The following is a 16,343-nucleotide window of genomic DNA, read 5'->3' on the forward strand; positions in this document are numbered from 1 at the left end:
TTCTGTTTTCAACACAGAAGCATTCTCATGCAGCTGCAGTCCTTCCTTAAAGATAACTAATTAACTTGAAAGCTGACTTGGACTGGATGATGACTCTTTCAAATAGAGGACCCTAGTCCCGAAAGCAGGGCACATAGCTATTAATTAAATGGTGGTCCATTTGGAATTGTATTTTAATTCTAGATTGAGAACCCTCAGAGACATTGTGATAATGCAGTGGGAGGAGTGGGTAGCGGTTTGTTGAGCCTAATAGTTTCAAACAGTTTGAATGTTTGTGATTTTAATGGCACGAGGGGGGGGGCAGAAATTAGACTGCTGCTTGACATTAATGTTTTGTTAAAGATAACAGGCAAAAGTGTTGATTATTTGTTGCAGTAATGAGTGGGGAGAGGTGGTGTTGATTCATATATGCAGTTGAAATGGTTGGCAAGGAGAAAGCTGGGTGCTTATGGAGGAAGACAAATCTCAAAGAAATTGAGCATCTGTGTATGCTTTGCTTGGGATTGTTTTATAATGATAGTCGTGTATAAACGGATTGTCATGGAGCAGCGAGAATACTGGAGGCATTAGCATCTGCTGTTGGTAAGGAAACACAGTCTATTTCTGCTTTCCTCTTTGCGCTTTATAGCTCTCTTTAACTGAAATTGTTAATGCCCTCCTCGCTCCCATGCACGCACATCCCCAGTGCCTTCAGATCATCTTCTGCAAGTGCAACAGCCACCAGAAGCTCAGCCAGAGGTCCTAAGGAAGGGGTCCTTCTTCAGGAGTGGCCACCACCCTTTGGAATTATCTCCCTAAAAAGCCTACTCCTGCTTTGTTACGGCTGGATTTCTGGCATATGAAAATTAAACTCATTTTAAAAAGAATGTGGGTAGGGTATTTTTCATTATTTATTCTGATTCTGGTTTATGAGTGATTTTGTTTGTTTTAGCGTTTTCGCTTTCATGTGTAATAGCTGCAGCTCTGCTTTGGGCCCTAGTAAAGGCCAAGGTATAAGCAAATCTTATTAACAGGATAAGCAAACAAATATTTAACATCTTTCCAATACGATCAAACCCCCCCAAACACGATAAAAAATGAAAAATTTAATATGCATCATAAATGTTTTACTATAATGTTCAGTAAGTGCCTAACTCATGACATGAATCATGCAATGAAGGATTTTCTAGACCAGGGGTGGTGAATCTGTGAATATGTGACCCTCCAAATGCTACCGGACTATAACGTCTCTCGGTCCTGAACACTGGTCATGCTGGGTGGAATGGATGGGAGTTGCAGTCCAACACAATCTGGAGGACGAGAAGTTATTTCATTTTATTTATTTACTTTCTGTCCTTCAGCTAAAGGTTTGCAGGGTGAGTTACATAAAATTAAATGTCTAAAATGCCATACCTAAAACCACAGGAAAATACAATCCAGCGGTAGAACTCAGCAATGAAAGTGAGTTAGCCACTTCTGAGCTGGATTTTAAAAGTTATACTTAAATTAGTTCCAGTGTTTACACCCGTGGGTATATGGCTGTATATAAATTCAACAACAACAACAACACAACAGAGCAAACCTCTGATTGATTGATTGATATTTATTACGGCCATTGGCCCATCACACAACAATTCCCATACCAACATATATGTACTTAAACCCAGGGCCGTCTTGAGCAGATCGCGCGCCCTGGTGCTGAGGGGCGGAGATCGCTCCGCCGCCCGCCCCGCCCTCGCAGGGCGCAATTGGTTTCCGCGCCCAGCTTACCAGCCCCACGCCATGGTGCACTGCGCCACCGGGGGTCTACGACGAGCCGGGCCTGCTTAAACCTCCAAATTTAAAACAGCCAAAAACTTACAAACAAACAAACAAAAAACAAAAGACCAACAACATACAAACCTCTGCAACTCCACAAAATGGTGGTGCTAATTTGACATTCCTTTGGCTTCCTGTAAGTTTTTTACTACCCCAACCAGAAAACAAGCCACAGACTGCTCAATATGACAGCAGCCCTCTTCAAACATGACTCACCTAAGGAAGGTAAGACTGGTAGAATGGGAGGGGTTGCAATCATTTAGCCCCATCAACAAAGTTCATCGGCTCCTCCTGCTATTGCCATCCTAGCAAAAAATTTCTGCAATTTACAATCCAGCCCAGAGTTCTAAGTGAGGCAGGAACCCATAATGCACCCCACTGTTGTAGTTCCACTGTAACACAGACATTGGGGGGTGAGAGGAGCTGTGAGACATTGTAGTTAGGGCTAAACATGTGACACCACCCCCAACTCCTCTCCCTGTGCTGGCTATCTTCATATGAAGATGAAAGGCTACTGCCAATTAGCAGGTTGCACATGCAGTCTCATGACCCTACAGGTTTTACTGCGTAGTCCTGAATTCTGGATATGGATTTCCCCCCTACTGATTACACCACCCTTTAGCATGCATGAATCACCATCCGGAAAGGCTGCTTGTATGTAGAACCCTTCTTAGGGAATGTCCCCATTACTGATTCGGAGTGCAGCCGAGGGACTAAAGCATGGGTAGGCAAACTAAGGCCCAGGGGCTGGATCCGACCCAATTGCCTTCTAAATCCGCCCCGCGGATGGTAAGGGAATCAGCGTGTTTTTACATGAGTAGAATGTGTCCTTAGGAATTCCTTCCCCCCCCCCAAATATATATATAGTCCAACCCCCCACAAGGTCTGAGAGACAGCGGACCGGCCCTCTGCTGAAAAAGTTTGCTGACCCCTGGACTAAAGCATTTCATGATCTACGTTGGTTTGTTCCCTCTGAAACACAACGGAGGTCTGGCAGAATTAGCGCACCTTGACCCATTAAGGAAGGTTTTTTTCTGCTCTAATCTCTCTCTTGAGAGGGTTCCCCTGTTGGGGTGCCACAATTTAAAAGGTCCTATTCCACTTCCATGCTAAACATGCTTCCCCTGGAGGTGGGAGGCAGTGCAAGGACATTTGAAATTAATGTAATTCACAGGCAAGTTCATGCCTAACATTGTGAACTGGAACTGGGAACCAATGGGAGTCGGTTCATTTTTATTCATTTACTTGCTGTTTGAATTGAAAATAAACATGTAAATTAGAAATATGAAAAATATATTAGGTATACACAGTCATGGGGCTATGCATACACCCCCACTCTGATAATTTATTATATACACTCAAGTATTCAATGTATATGAATCATTCATAATTACATACATGCAAAGACACAGTTCATCACTGCTGCTCGTAGGTTGTAAGGAACACGCCTTGCGATTATTAGAGCTACTTAGCTTTAATATACTCAATACATTTTACTGCTTTTTTTGTTCTACTTCATTAAAACTGAGTGGATAATACTGCAATTTTCTGAGCCTAGCCTGGTTCCTACAATACATCAGCATCAGGGTTCCTTCATGGCATTTCATTTACTTTGAATTATTAAAATACCATTAATTTTAATATATGAGGTTACATCTCAAGCCTAATGTTTATACCAGGCCAAAAAAAATAAATACCTTTGATTTTATGACTAATGGGGGGGGGGGATTACATGATTGGATTAATTGTACTCCACTGGGGACTGCTTCACATACAATGAATCCCTGCGCTGGAAAAACTTCCGACAAAGATTTTGTTCCTGCGTAGGAAAGCCACTTCTTTGCAACCAGGGCTGGAGTTATGATGACGCCCCCTGAGGCCATTGCCTCAGGCTGCAGGAGTAGCAGAAGCAAAATGTGCTGCTGCTCCACCTGCTGCTTGCCTGCTGGGGAAGCGGCTGCTACAGCTGCCTCCAAAATAATAATAATAATAATAATAATAATAATAATAATAATAATAATAATAATTTTATTTATACCCCGCCCTTCGCAGTCAGGGCGGCTAACAACAAGAATATCAAAGCAAGCATAAAAGAAACAATTCAACTAAAATGCAGATTAAATACAATGTTAAAATTCAATTTTAAAATTAGGAATCTACAAGTGGAACCTCATTTAAATATCTGTAGGATAAAGCCTTAGGGACCCAGGTGGCGCTGTGGGTTAAACCACAGAGTCTAGGGCTTGCTGATAAGAAGGTCGGCGGTTCGAATCCCTGCAATGGGGTGAGCTCCCGTTCCCAGCTCCTGCCAACCTAGCAAGTAGATAAATAGGGACCGCTCCGGTGGGAAGCTAAAAGGCGTTTCTGTGTTGCTCTGGTTCACCAGAAGCAGCTTTGTCATGCTGGCCACATGACCCGGAAGCTGTCTGCGGACAAACGGCGGCTCCCTCAGCCTATAGAGCGAGATGAGCGCCGCAACCCCAGAGTCAGACACGACTGGACCTGATGGTCAGGGGGCCCTTTACCTTTACCTTTAGGATAAAGCCTTAGGGGAGGGTAACACCGGGGTCAGACTGAGTCAGTCCAAAGGCCAAGCGGAACAGCTCCGTCTTGCAGGCCCTACGAAAAGATGACATCTCCCGCTGGGCCCTAGTCTCCTGAGAGACTAGGTCGGGGCTAGTACTGAGAAGGTCGGGGCTAGTACTGAGAAGGCCCTGGTCCTGGTCGAGGCCAGTCTAACCACCTTGTGACTCGGGATCTCCAGTATGTTATTATTTGTGGACCTGAATGTCCTCTGCGGGGCATACTGAGTGTACGTCTATCCCCTACGCTTACAAGCCCTCTGCCAACACAGATCCAGACTGCAACTGGGCAAACACAAAACGTGAACGCAGAGCAAATAACTCAAAGCAAGTGACCCCATGAACAGACTAAAGATCAAGTCATGTGTGCAACACACACATATGCATTATTCATTACTTAATTAATTAATTGTTTGCCAACCTATATCCTTACGTTTCAGGGCGGTTCACAGGATAAAATCACAATTAAAAAACAACAACACAAAATACATAATCAAAATAAAAACAAGAACAACCCAATAACACCCCTCCTCCCCAAAACACACACATATACACATATTGTTGAGGATGGACATCCTGAGATGGCATTGGGGGGGGACCATTTCCCCATTTTACAAATAAACAAAACTGGGACAGAACTCAACAACCCGTGCAGAGCTGGTAACCTATAACGTTATCTTGGGCTGTCCCTGTTCTTACACTTTCAGTAGGTCAGTCCTGATCTATGCTCGTTTCTTTCTGTATTTTCAGGAGCACAAGAAGATGAATCGTAATAGAAACCACAGTGTACATTTTCCTTGCGCATGCAATATATTTAAGAGTGTTTGTAAAAATAAATAGATAGATTTGCATGCTGGGGTTGCTCTGCCTGTGGCGGGAGCAGTGGACATGTACACATTTTTTCACGTGGCCTCCCAGTCCTCTTGTCTCTGGAGACAAGGAAAGGGAAAACACGTATATCTTTGAATGATGGTTAATGTCCTGAATTACACCTCAGGGCCCAAGGGGCAAATAGCTTGATTTTACCACCCTGAGTTGTTGCCAGTATCTGACGAAGCTGACTCATAAGGGAACAGTGTGCAGAGCTCCTTTCAAGCAGAAATTTAAGAGTGCACAAGAGCCTTTGCTGTGATACTCCGCTCTGACAGCTTCTCTTTGACATCTCTGATTTATGTCTTATGTGCTCTTTTTTAAAAAAAGGATCAAGACTACAAATAATCTGGGCCTTTAAACATATAACATGAGATAGCATTAAAAATGTACATATATTATTGCCGATCACAGAAGTCAAAGATAGAAAAAGTTCTGTGAGAATACTGACTCTTTCCCTTGCTAGTGGAGGCTTATTTTAGAGATGACAGGTGTCAAACTGATCCCAATCAAAATACCAAGTAATAGAAATGATTTTTTAAATGGGGGGGGGGATTTCACCCACTCATAAGAATTAAACAGATTCTTCCTTTTAAGCAGATAACATTGTTTTGCATTCATCTTGTCTGCATACAAGAAAGGTCTATGAAGCTTCCCTGACTGAGATAAAACTATGAATGTATTTAGTGAATGGCAAAATCCCAAATTAATCTAGTAATGCGGACTAATGCATGGAATGTCCAAGCATTATGAAAGGGGTGGGGAATTGCTTCAATTACCTAAAAGTTTTCCCCCAGCTCCCTACAAACCATCCCATCAATCCATTGATTTATATGTTGGCTTGAATGACATGGAGAATATGACCCAAAATAAAATAAGAGTCTCTAAGGCAGCATATTTTGTTAAGAATGAATATTTGCCTGAAGGGAGGGAGGGCAGAGGCAGAATACACCCACAACATTACTAAGTATAAGCTTGGTCATTTTTGTGGTCAGTTAATACAAGATTTCTGTATGCATAAAACATACTGCTACCTTATATTTTTTTGGTTATGTTTATTTTATTTCAAGATCAAAGCTCCCAGCCCATTTCTGCTGTCCAGGCAGGAAGCAAAACAGGAGGGCCTCTTGAGCACCAGAAGGCTACATTATGGCTTTGTGACCCGCAAATTCTGCAGCAGGCATAATTTAGAGTTATATCTTGCCCTGTCCTGAACACTTTAAGTAGGCAGTAAAAACCAACAACCCTCCACCACAGTAAAGCATCTTAGAAGTTTTGTTTTGTTGCAGTTGTCACTAAAGGGCTCTCACCCTTTGCCAGTTTGACCCCGGTGGCCAACTGAAACAACAGACAGATCCTACAGCACTTTCGCATGGTGTTCAGCTAGTCTGTGCTGTTATGTGATGTGAATTGCATAGGAAAGTGCCTTATACCACATCAAATCATTTCCCCCATCTAGTCTAGTATTGCCTGCCCTGACTGGCAGGACTTCTTGGCAGGCTCAGGCACAGATCTTTCACATCACCCACTACCTGATCTGTTTAACTGGAGATGTCGGGAATTGAACCCAGAACTTTCTGCTGCAAAGCACAACATCCTCCGCCACTGAGCTATGCTTTCTCTCCCAAACTGCTTTCTCTGAGACTTCTGGCAGTGATTGGCTGCACTGCTGAAAGGGAAGGGAATGTTCATAAGTATTCCAGCTGCTCATGAAGCAAGTAGCCCAACGCAATATTCATAGCCTGTGAAAACTTTCAATTCAGCTGGGATTAAAGCTTCTGAAAGGCTTCATGGCTAAAGGCAGAGGGCAAGGTAAGTAATGGTATGGGATGAAAGGACCTGGGGAAAAAGTAGGTAAGAAGAGACAGAGCCCGGAGGATAAACAGGAGAGATTACAAGGACTTGAGGGAAGTGGAGGCTAAGGAAAACAGAGGTCATGGATAAAATATATATAGAAGTGTTATTCAGTCAACATATCCCAGGTGACTGACTGCACTTAGGACAAGGGCTACTTCACGCATTCAGCTGAAAATACACATGCAGCCTTTGCATGTAGATTGGGGTGGGGTCTGCTGCCACAATCCAAGCTCCCATCACTCTGCCACACACATGTACATTTCCTCATTCTGTATATACCTTCTAAATATTTTAAGGACAATGGAGGCTGTATCAGTCTGCCATGAAGAGGAAGCAATGCAGCGGTGCTGCGCAGGCTGAACCAGGGGGGCTAATGGGAACTATAGGGTGACTTTGAGAAGCCACTGGGAAAGACAGGCAGGGTATACAATTAATGAATGGAGGAATTAGCAAATAATAATAAAAAAAAACAGAAACTTCCAGACTAGTTCTGTTGAGTTGTTTGAAAGAGTTACTACTTTTTAGTAACATTTATAAGCAAAAACCACAATTCAAAAATACCAAGGTCTACATACATATCCAGCTTTACATTCTCAAACATCATCATGGATAAAAACCAGCCCCCCCAAAACACACAAAAAACAATACTAAGCCAGTTCAATAGGCCCTGCTCAATGAATACTGTGATAGAGTTGAACATGCTTATCAAAAAGTCATCGGCATCCACATTAGCTGTGGATGGACTTTTGCATGTAGAGATGTCCTGTTCTGGATCAAGCCTTTAGTGTCCCATACATGATAAATAACACGAATACATACCAAGACCATGATCCCAAACACAGTCAAGTGGACAACACACATTTCACTAGTACTTCAATGTGCTTAAGTGCCCCATTAAAGTGCATTGCATAAACATCAATAAGCAAATTATCAAAAACTTAATATATTTATTAGTAGCCAACAAAACTCCCCAAAGAAAAGTGTAATCTACAAAGCTCTGCAATAAAACATTATGATTTCAAACGTAAGCAACAAAGTATGACAGAATTTTAAAATACTTGCATGGAATACAAGCTTCCAATGAGATATAATTGGAAGCTGCTTTTGCATGCTTAATTTCCTAGTAACAAAGTCAGAGCAAAGAAAAGTTTCCTATTGATTGATAATATGAAAAAAGACACTATTCAACCAAAGTTGAGTAGTTTAAGTCCCATTGGTTTCAGTGGAAGACTGAAGCATATGCTTACATCTCTCCCATCAAAATAAATGGGACTTAAAATTGCTTCCCTTGCCTGCACCTACAAGTCATTCTTCAAATTTATTTTTTTGTTAAGCAACAAATGTTAAAGGAGTATTTTGTGTGAATTTGCCTTTAATACAAATATTATATAGTGGAAAAAATTATATTTGCCATGTCAGTTACGGGGTCTGTGTTTCCTGCTTCATAGAAGATAATACTCTATTTGAGGGAGTCCTTTTTTGAAATGTTACCTGGTCCAAGGTTCTCTAAAGACAGAGAACCTTAAAACAAGAGAGCACTGTGTGTGTGTGTGTGTGTGTGTGTGTGTGTGTGTGTGTGTGTGTACGTGGTGGAGCATTTTTCCATACTATGGTAAGGTGCACTGTGCTTCTACTTAAATTATTGTTGTTATTTCTAAAATTGCATCCATACATAGAAATTAGAAAATGCCATTTCTGTGCAAACCTGTGTCGTCTTATGTCCCTTTTTGTGATACATCTCATTTATTTATTTATTTCATATTTTTGGCGATGCATGTGGTCAACTTCTAGACATTTATAAGAAAACTTTTATTTTCTTTCCAAATCTCTTGGAATTATAGAGCACCCTCATTCCACTGAAACAAATTATTGTTTACAAATTTCAAACATCACACTCCATGAGAGTGATAGGGGTTCCTCAGATTGAACCAGGAAGTTCAGGTTCTAAGGTTGTGGCCCAGCCTAGTGAGTTACCAAGGACTGTGTCCAGGATTGGACACTATGAACCCTACGGATTGGTTAGGCCTGGTCTTCCACCTAAATCTAGACACCAAAGAAGTTCCACCTTCTATTTGGTGCTTCACTCCTCTCTAGTTTCCAGCTAAAACTACTGACCTCAGGGGCCATGACCTGGCCCTACCCCTGGGGTCCTACTGAAAACAGAGACTTAGCACAGTGGCATCATATAGCAAATACAGTTCCTTTTATACTGTGCCCTATAATGATCCCTTTAAGGCCCCCCCCCAATATACTATGTTGGTGAAACATGTTGGTGAATGGAGCTCCCTAGGGGAGCCTGAGCATTGGTTTCAATGGGAAGCTGGACCCACAATACTTGATTTTGAAGAAAACAAACAAACTGGTTCTTTTGCTGTTGTTGAACAGTTCTGATATCTTACCACCCATGGTTTGTCAGGTACCCAAATCTCCCACAAGTACTTCGGCATATCTCCAAAATTCAGTGCCTAAAAAGCAAGTAATAGTTGAATAAAAAGATTTGTCACTTTTACTGCACCTTAAGATAACCCCGCCCTCCCAGTTTCTCTGGCACAGCCCAAATTAAAGATCAACTCTCATGCTGTTACTGGGCCTCTGAGTCCCTTCATGTGATTTATAAGAGGCTGTGTGTCCCTCCCCCTCCATGAGACCTCTTTTGCAATACAGAGAACTCCCAATTTACATAGTGGTTACATTTCAAGGCACTGCATATTTAAGTGGAAATCACATATACCGTATTTGAAACACCATTGGAAAAGCCTGCAAACATTCCAACCCCACCCATTATTGTGACGTTTTTGGATCACTTCCAGGTTTGGCACGATGCGTGTGTGCACAGTCGCACACAGACACACCAAAAAGCAGTCACTGCCTGTACATGATGACCTGTTTTACATTATCTTTTCTTGCCCCTTTTTCGCCTTGAAGAAGAATCACACAAACTAAGCTACTGTTGTACACTCAAATCCCTTGTGCAATGTGCTGTGGGAATATGCGGCAGACAGAAGAGACATCAGCAATACATGGATCAGGCCAATGAAGACTCCACATAAACCACCTAGTCCTAATTTCATTCATGTTTGAGGGGACAATTTACTGAGGAACAAATCAAAGTACAGTGGTGCCTCACTTAATGAACATAATTCGTTTTACAAAAAATTCGCCTAGTGAATCGCGGTTTCCCATAGGAATGCATTGAAATTCAATTAATGTGTTCCTATGGGCAAAAAAAAAAAAAATCAAAAAAATTCAATGCATTCCTATGGGATTCACTAGACAAATTTTTCGTTATAAGAATAGACCCATGGAACGAATTAAATTCGTCTAGCGAGGCACCACTGTATGGATTTCTTTGAGTACTTTTTGTTGTAGCACATGAGATTAAACCCATATCAGACATTAGCTGACCATAGCGCAGAGTTCTTCAGCCTTGGGTCCCCGTATGTTGCTGGACCACAACTCCTCAGCCAACTCAGCCAGTGGCCAGGGATGATGAGAGTTGCATTAAAAAACAAGGGAACCAAAAGCCATAGCAGATGCTGCTTCCGTGGTTGTATCCCTTGTTGCTCTAGTATTGCAGTGAAGAGATCATTGGACAGGGCTGAATCACATGATAAACTCACAGCCTAGCATCTCCCGTCCATCAGTCAAGATCCTCATCAGCAGTACTGGCATGCATGGGGGCATCTCATATGATTGGCCTCTTCCAAGTGACTTGCTCATTCATGCATTCTTATACTGGCAACAGCCACATGGAATGAAACCTAACATACAAACTGGATCTGAGCAAGCAATAAAGCACAATATTTGTATGGATGCCTTTTTTTAATGAATATAAAAACCTCCTGCAAAAAGCACATGAGGAAGAAAGGCTTCTAGCCAGGCCTGCTAAATTTTGTATAACACTTTTTGTCGTGTAATTAAGAACACCAAATATTAAACTATGGCTCATATTCCCGTGTAGCATTGTGGGAAGGGAAAAAACTCAATATTTTTTTTAGGAAAGCAAGCTGGCCTCTTAAAAAATGACCTCATCTCCCCCCCCCCATCCTGTCTCTAAGAGGGTGATTTAATTGCCTAGGCCAGGCATCCCCAAACTTTGGCCCTCCATATGTTTTGGACTACAAATCCCATCATCCCTGACCACTGGTCCTGCTAGCTAGGGATCATGGGAGTTGTAGGCCAAAACATCTGGAGGGCCAGAGTTTGGGGGTGCCTGGCCTAGGCTGTAAAAAGGCAGAGCTGTTATCTGATTACCACTGATTTACACAGCAAAGGAGAGACCTGGGGTAATTAGGGAGGATGTAGAATGGGTTAGAAAAGGTCTCCACCTCTCCACCTTGGGTGCCTGGTACATGTCAATCAGACATGGGGAAAAATAGGGAGTTTCCCTCAATTATTTCGAGGTCTATTGTGGAAGTCAAAACACGGACAGCTGTGTGTGGACCTTGAGTTATAGTTGGCACATTATTATTGGTGATTTTAAACTGGAGCCCAATGAGGATTGGCTATCGGTCAAAAAACGCCTTGGGGTAAATGGGTGTAAAGATACCTGGCTCTGAGATGTAAAATCATACTTTGCAACCTTGCCAGAGCAACATCACATCATGCTGTTTGCCAGGGTGAGGTGCCTGAGGGCATTTTACCACTTTGAAACCAACTTCTGACTTCTTGTGACTTCTTGCTGTGCTTCTGAAGTACTAATGGTTTGTATGTACTTAGATAGAAATACTAAATACCGTTTTTACTTTATGTTTGTCACTTTTAAAGGAATGTGCACTGTTTTAAGCTGTCTTATGTTACAATAAATCCCGGAAAAGGACTTCTGCTTTTCTGCTTTTGGGGGCTTTGCTGAGGGGAAAGCTAAACTCAGTTCCTAAGCTGCTTAGTCGCCTACCAAATTGGTTGAACTTTTGTCTGCCTCACAGGAAAGTGAGTCAGAGGTTGCAACTGAAAAACCTTACCTGTTGAATTTCTGCCTGCGTCTTGATAAAGAGACAGAGCCGTGCAGCCTGGTAAGAGACGGGGGATTCCTTCCTTGGTCCCTCAGGGGTGCTTGGTGGGAACGGGAAAGTGGTGGCAGCTCTATCATTTATTTTGTCTAGTTTTGCAAAGGCCTGTTGCCTTTCTTAGAATCATGGAGTTGGAAGAGACCACGAGGGCCATCCAGTCCAACCCCCTGCCCAGCAGTCCTGCCGGAAGACTGGCTGAGAGGGACGAGAGGCGGTGAAGTCTGACACATTTCAAGTGACTTTCATTGATTGATATCAAGTAACTGAGCTCCCAGTTAGTCTGTATTTAAATGGTTTCATCAGCACAAGTATATTGTTTGAAGAAACGAATCCGGAGGTCTAAAATGCCAGTAAACGCCAGATTTTCCCAGGCTCCACTCATGATCTGCCAAGCTCTGTCAGAATATTTAACCCCACCGCACTCAGCTCCTCCACTTTCTTGCCAGATTGCATCCTGTTCCCACTTATGACAGGTTTTAAAGGGTCAGTACCCCCCCCCCCCCCAACACAAAAGTTGGCAATACTAGTAAAGAAGCAAAATCTGTGTGGGATACTTTTGCCTAGTGAGACGAAATTAGCATTCTGCTCAGAATTATTTGCCCCCTCTTTTATCATGATTTGGTGAGCAAAGGTGGAAACATCAAAAATGTTTACATCAAACTATGATGTCAACCCCTATGGAAAAACACATGTCTGTTCCACAGTTCTCCCATCAGAAGCTTATGATATCTTATACACATCCTGTATTCTTACAGAGTTACATCACAGTTCTTTTTACCTAAGGATTGGTCTTGAAAGGAGCTTCTCACTATTTATATTCACTGCAAACATTCTCCTCTGATATCAAGTCAGAAGCTTCCAATTGACTTGGAAGAATTCCTTTGTTTGCCAGCCGATATCTTATTTCAAAGAGAAGCACACCTCAAAACAACAGAAACCTGATTTTTGATTCTTCCTTAGTTTTGAATCAAATCTCCAAGGCTATTAGCAAATGCAATGCCACACACACACAAAAATACAGTAAGCTGATTCACAGGCGTATTACGGTAAGATACCCTACCTGTATCTTAGTCGGGACAGGGTGGCACTGTGGGTTAAACCACAGAGCCTAGGGCTTGCCGATCAGAAGGTCGGCGGTTTGAATCCCTGTGACGGGGTGAGCTCCCGTTGCTCGGTCCCAGCTCCTGCCAACCTAGCAGTTCGAAAGCACATCAAAGTGCAAGTAGATAAATAGGAACCGCTACAGCGGGAAGGTAAACACCGTTTCCATGTGCTGCTCTGGTTCGCCAGAAGCGGCTTTGTCATGCTGGCCACATGACCTGGAAGCTGTATGCCGGCTCCCTCGGCCAATAACACGAGATGAGTGCCACAACCCCAGAGTCGGTCACGAATGGACCTAATGGTCAGGGGTCCCTTTACCTTTACCTTAGTACCTGTATCTGAAGGATATTTTTATATGCACCCAACAAATCTTGCAGCATTGATGCTGAAGCTAAGGAAGAGAGGACACACACACACCCCATCCCAGTTACTGTTACCCATATATGATGAAGAAGACGCACTACTGAAGACTCAGGTAATTCCTCTGTGGTTGAATCTTACTAGCTAAAACACAGACACCTGGTTTTTGTTTGTTCTTTGCTTTGCCTTTTTTTCCAACAGAAAGTTAACCCAATAACAAATACTTGCTTGCCTTAGCTTACAGCCCAGGTACAGAAATTTTACACTGGCATGCAGGAGTGATCATTGAACCCGTGTGCCCTCCCCACTGTGCAGTGCTAGCTCATAGACCAGGGGTCTCCAAACTACGGCCCGGGGGCCGGATGCGGCCCAATTGGCCTGCCAATCCGGCCCGCGACGACCCCCGCCGCCCGCCGCCGCCCGCTCTTACGGCGCGCAGCGTGGCAGCGCTCTTCCGGGTCGGGAAAAAAGCGCCGAAAATCCTTTGTGCGCATGCGTATGGGCCTCTCCCGACCCGGAAGAGGTCATTTCTGGTGCACTTCTGGGTCGGGGGAGGCCCATACGCATGCGCACAACGGATTTTCGGCGCTTTTTCCACCCTGGAAGTGCGCCGCCGTGCCAGTAAGCGCCCGTGCGCATGCGCACGGGCGCGCACTCCCCCGCCCGCCGGCCCACACAGGCGCGCGCTCCCCCGTCCTCCGGCCCACCGCGCGATCGACGCGGTGGGAACCGGCCCAAACGCCGGTAAGTCTGGGGACCCCTGTCATAGACATTGGTGGCCTACAAACAAACCCCCTTAGCTGAAAAAGCAGTAGGGCCTGCATATTAAGAGTTCTCTTGGGCTGCTGCTGACCTAGTTGGGTGCTCTGTGAAAAGGAAGCATGGCAGTACTGCTAGACATGGGGGGGGGGACTCTGGGCTTGGCCCACACCCACACCCACACCCACTCACTCGGGAGCTGGCTTTGTCACCATAATTGATTGTTCAGTGTGCATTGTTTGGTGTGCATTAAAATCTGCAAGAGGGGCCCTTCTCATGGTCCCTCCTACTGATGTTCATTATGCTGTGAATGAGGATTCAAGTTGCAGAATTCCACCTTCCTGGGGTATGACTGGCATCATCATTGCACACCTTACAGTGCCGGTTGCAAACATATCTATCCAGCCAGGCTTTCACTTGAGTTGAATTGCAAACTGGTTAGTCTAAATCTGCTGTGCTTACTGTAGTATTGAACTTTAAATTGTTGCATGTTTTTACCCCTTTTATGTAGTTGTTTTTTTTCTTTCTTTTTGTAACTCCCCATTGGGATTGATAAAGGATGGAACAGAAATGTAAATATTAACTAGTAACAATTGGAAGAGCCAGTGTAAGTCCCATTTCTGTGCTCTAATCACCCAGTTTCATTGAAAGTTCTATGCATGATGCAGAGAGGAGATACAAGCTTTTGGCTTGGGTCCTGAATGCCCTGCATCTACATGCCAGGGCTTTGTGTGAACCAGCCCTTGTTCTCAGTCTGCATGGCCAACATCATTCTGGACTTCTTTTACAAAAGCTAAGACTATTGAGATTTTATCAGGTTTCACACCGCAGATGGTCTGTGAAATACATATACATGAAAATGATTTCTCCAAACCGTCATCTCTGCAACTTGCAAGTCAAGTCAGGATTTATTTTTTCTTAATAATAATTTGGCATGGAATTGCCTATGGGCAGGTTAGGTTGAGCAAACAGTTATTGCGCATGCAACCAAGTGCTGCACTTTCAGGTGCTATCCCACAGATGGGACAAAGTGGCCCTAAAACTCATCACCATACAGTAATTACATTGATGGAATCCTACCTATTTTGAGTCACAGAAGACTTGTGACACCACAGTTTGTGTCAGGTTTTCCCTTCTCACCCTTCAGAGGGCAGATTCATCAAATGCAGTGTGTTTGGGCACATGCAGTGTTCTATATCTACCTGTTTCTTTATCCAACCATCAACGTCACATGGGATTTGCGTGTTTTCACTTTTATTCTCCTTCATCCCTCTGTGACAGATGAGAAATGAAACGGACAAAAAATATATCCTTGAATGGCTGAAGTGATTATTGTAAGTGTTGCAAGCTGGGGGAAAGAGGTGTGCAAAATACCCTCCACAAGACACATTGCTAGTCTTACTGCAACCCTTTCAGACCCACTTAAAATTCTTCAAATGCTTTTCCAAAGCAATAAACTCCAAATTCATCCCAGTGTTTTTATTTAAGCAAAATCTGGTGGCAATTCCAAGAGAAAAGAATTGTTGCTGTTGCCACTCGGGTTAAAATAAATGTAAAACCCTGAAAGGGAAATGGTAGCCATCCCACACAGGCCTGCCTCAAAACTAGTGATTGAAGAAAGAGACAAATATCTGCAGTTCCTTTCCTTTTGTTTTTGTATTTTTTGTATTGCATTTTTTATATTTTCTATTTATTTTCTTTTTGTGTTTTGTATTTTCTATATGTTTTTCTGTTTGAGAAAATCTTAATAAATATTTTTTTTTTAAAAAAAAAGAATGTTGCACACACAACTAAATAACTTGGAATATTCAGCACATCAAGGGCAGAGTGGAATTGCCCTGCTCCCTGTCTCCAAATCTTTCTGTCTTCTGCACAGAGCACTTAGCCTTAGCCATCACTTTCCGCACCTTCAGTTGAAAAATGGAAAGATATAGCGGGATTATGATTATGATCATGATCTTTATTACCTGCCCTTCGCCCTAGGGTCCTAGCTCTTTATAAGAAATCA

Source organism: Zootoca vivipara, chromosome 4 (genome assembly GCF_963506605.1).
Source record: "Zootoca vivipara chromosome 4, rZooViv1.1, whole genome shotgun sequence".
In the NCBI taxonomy this organism is placed as follows: Eukaryota; Metazoa; Chordata; class Lepidosauria; order Squamata; family Lacertidae; genus Zootoca; species Zootoca vivipara.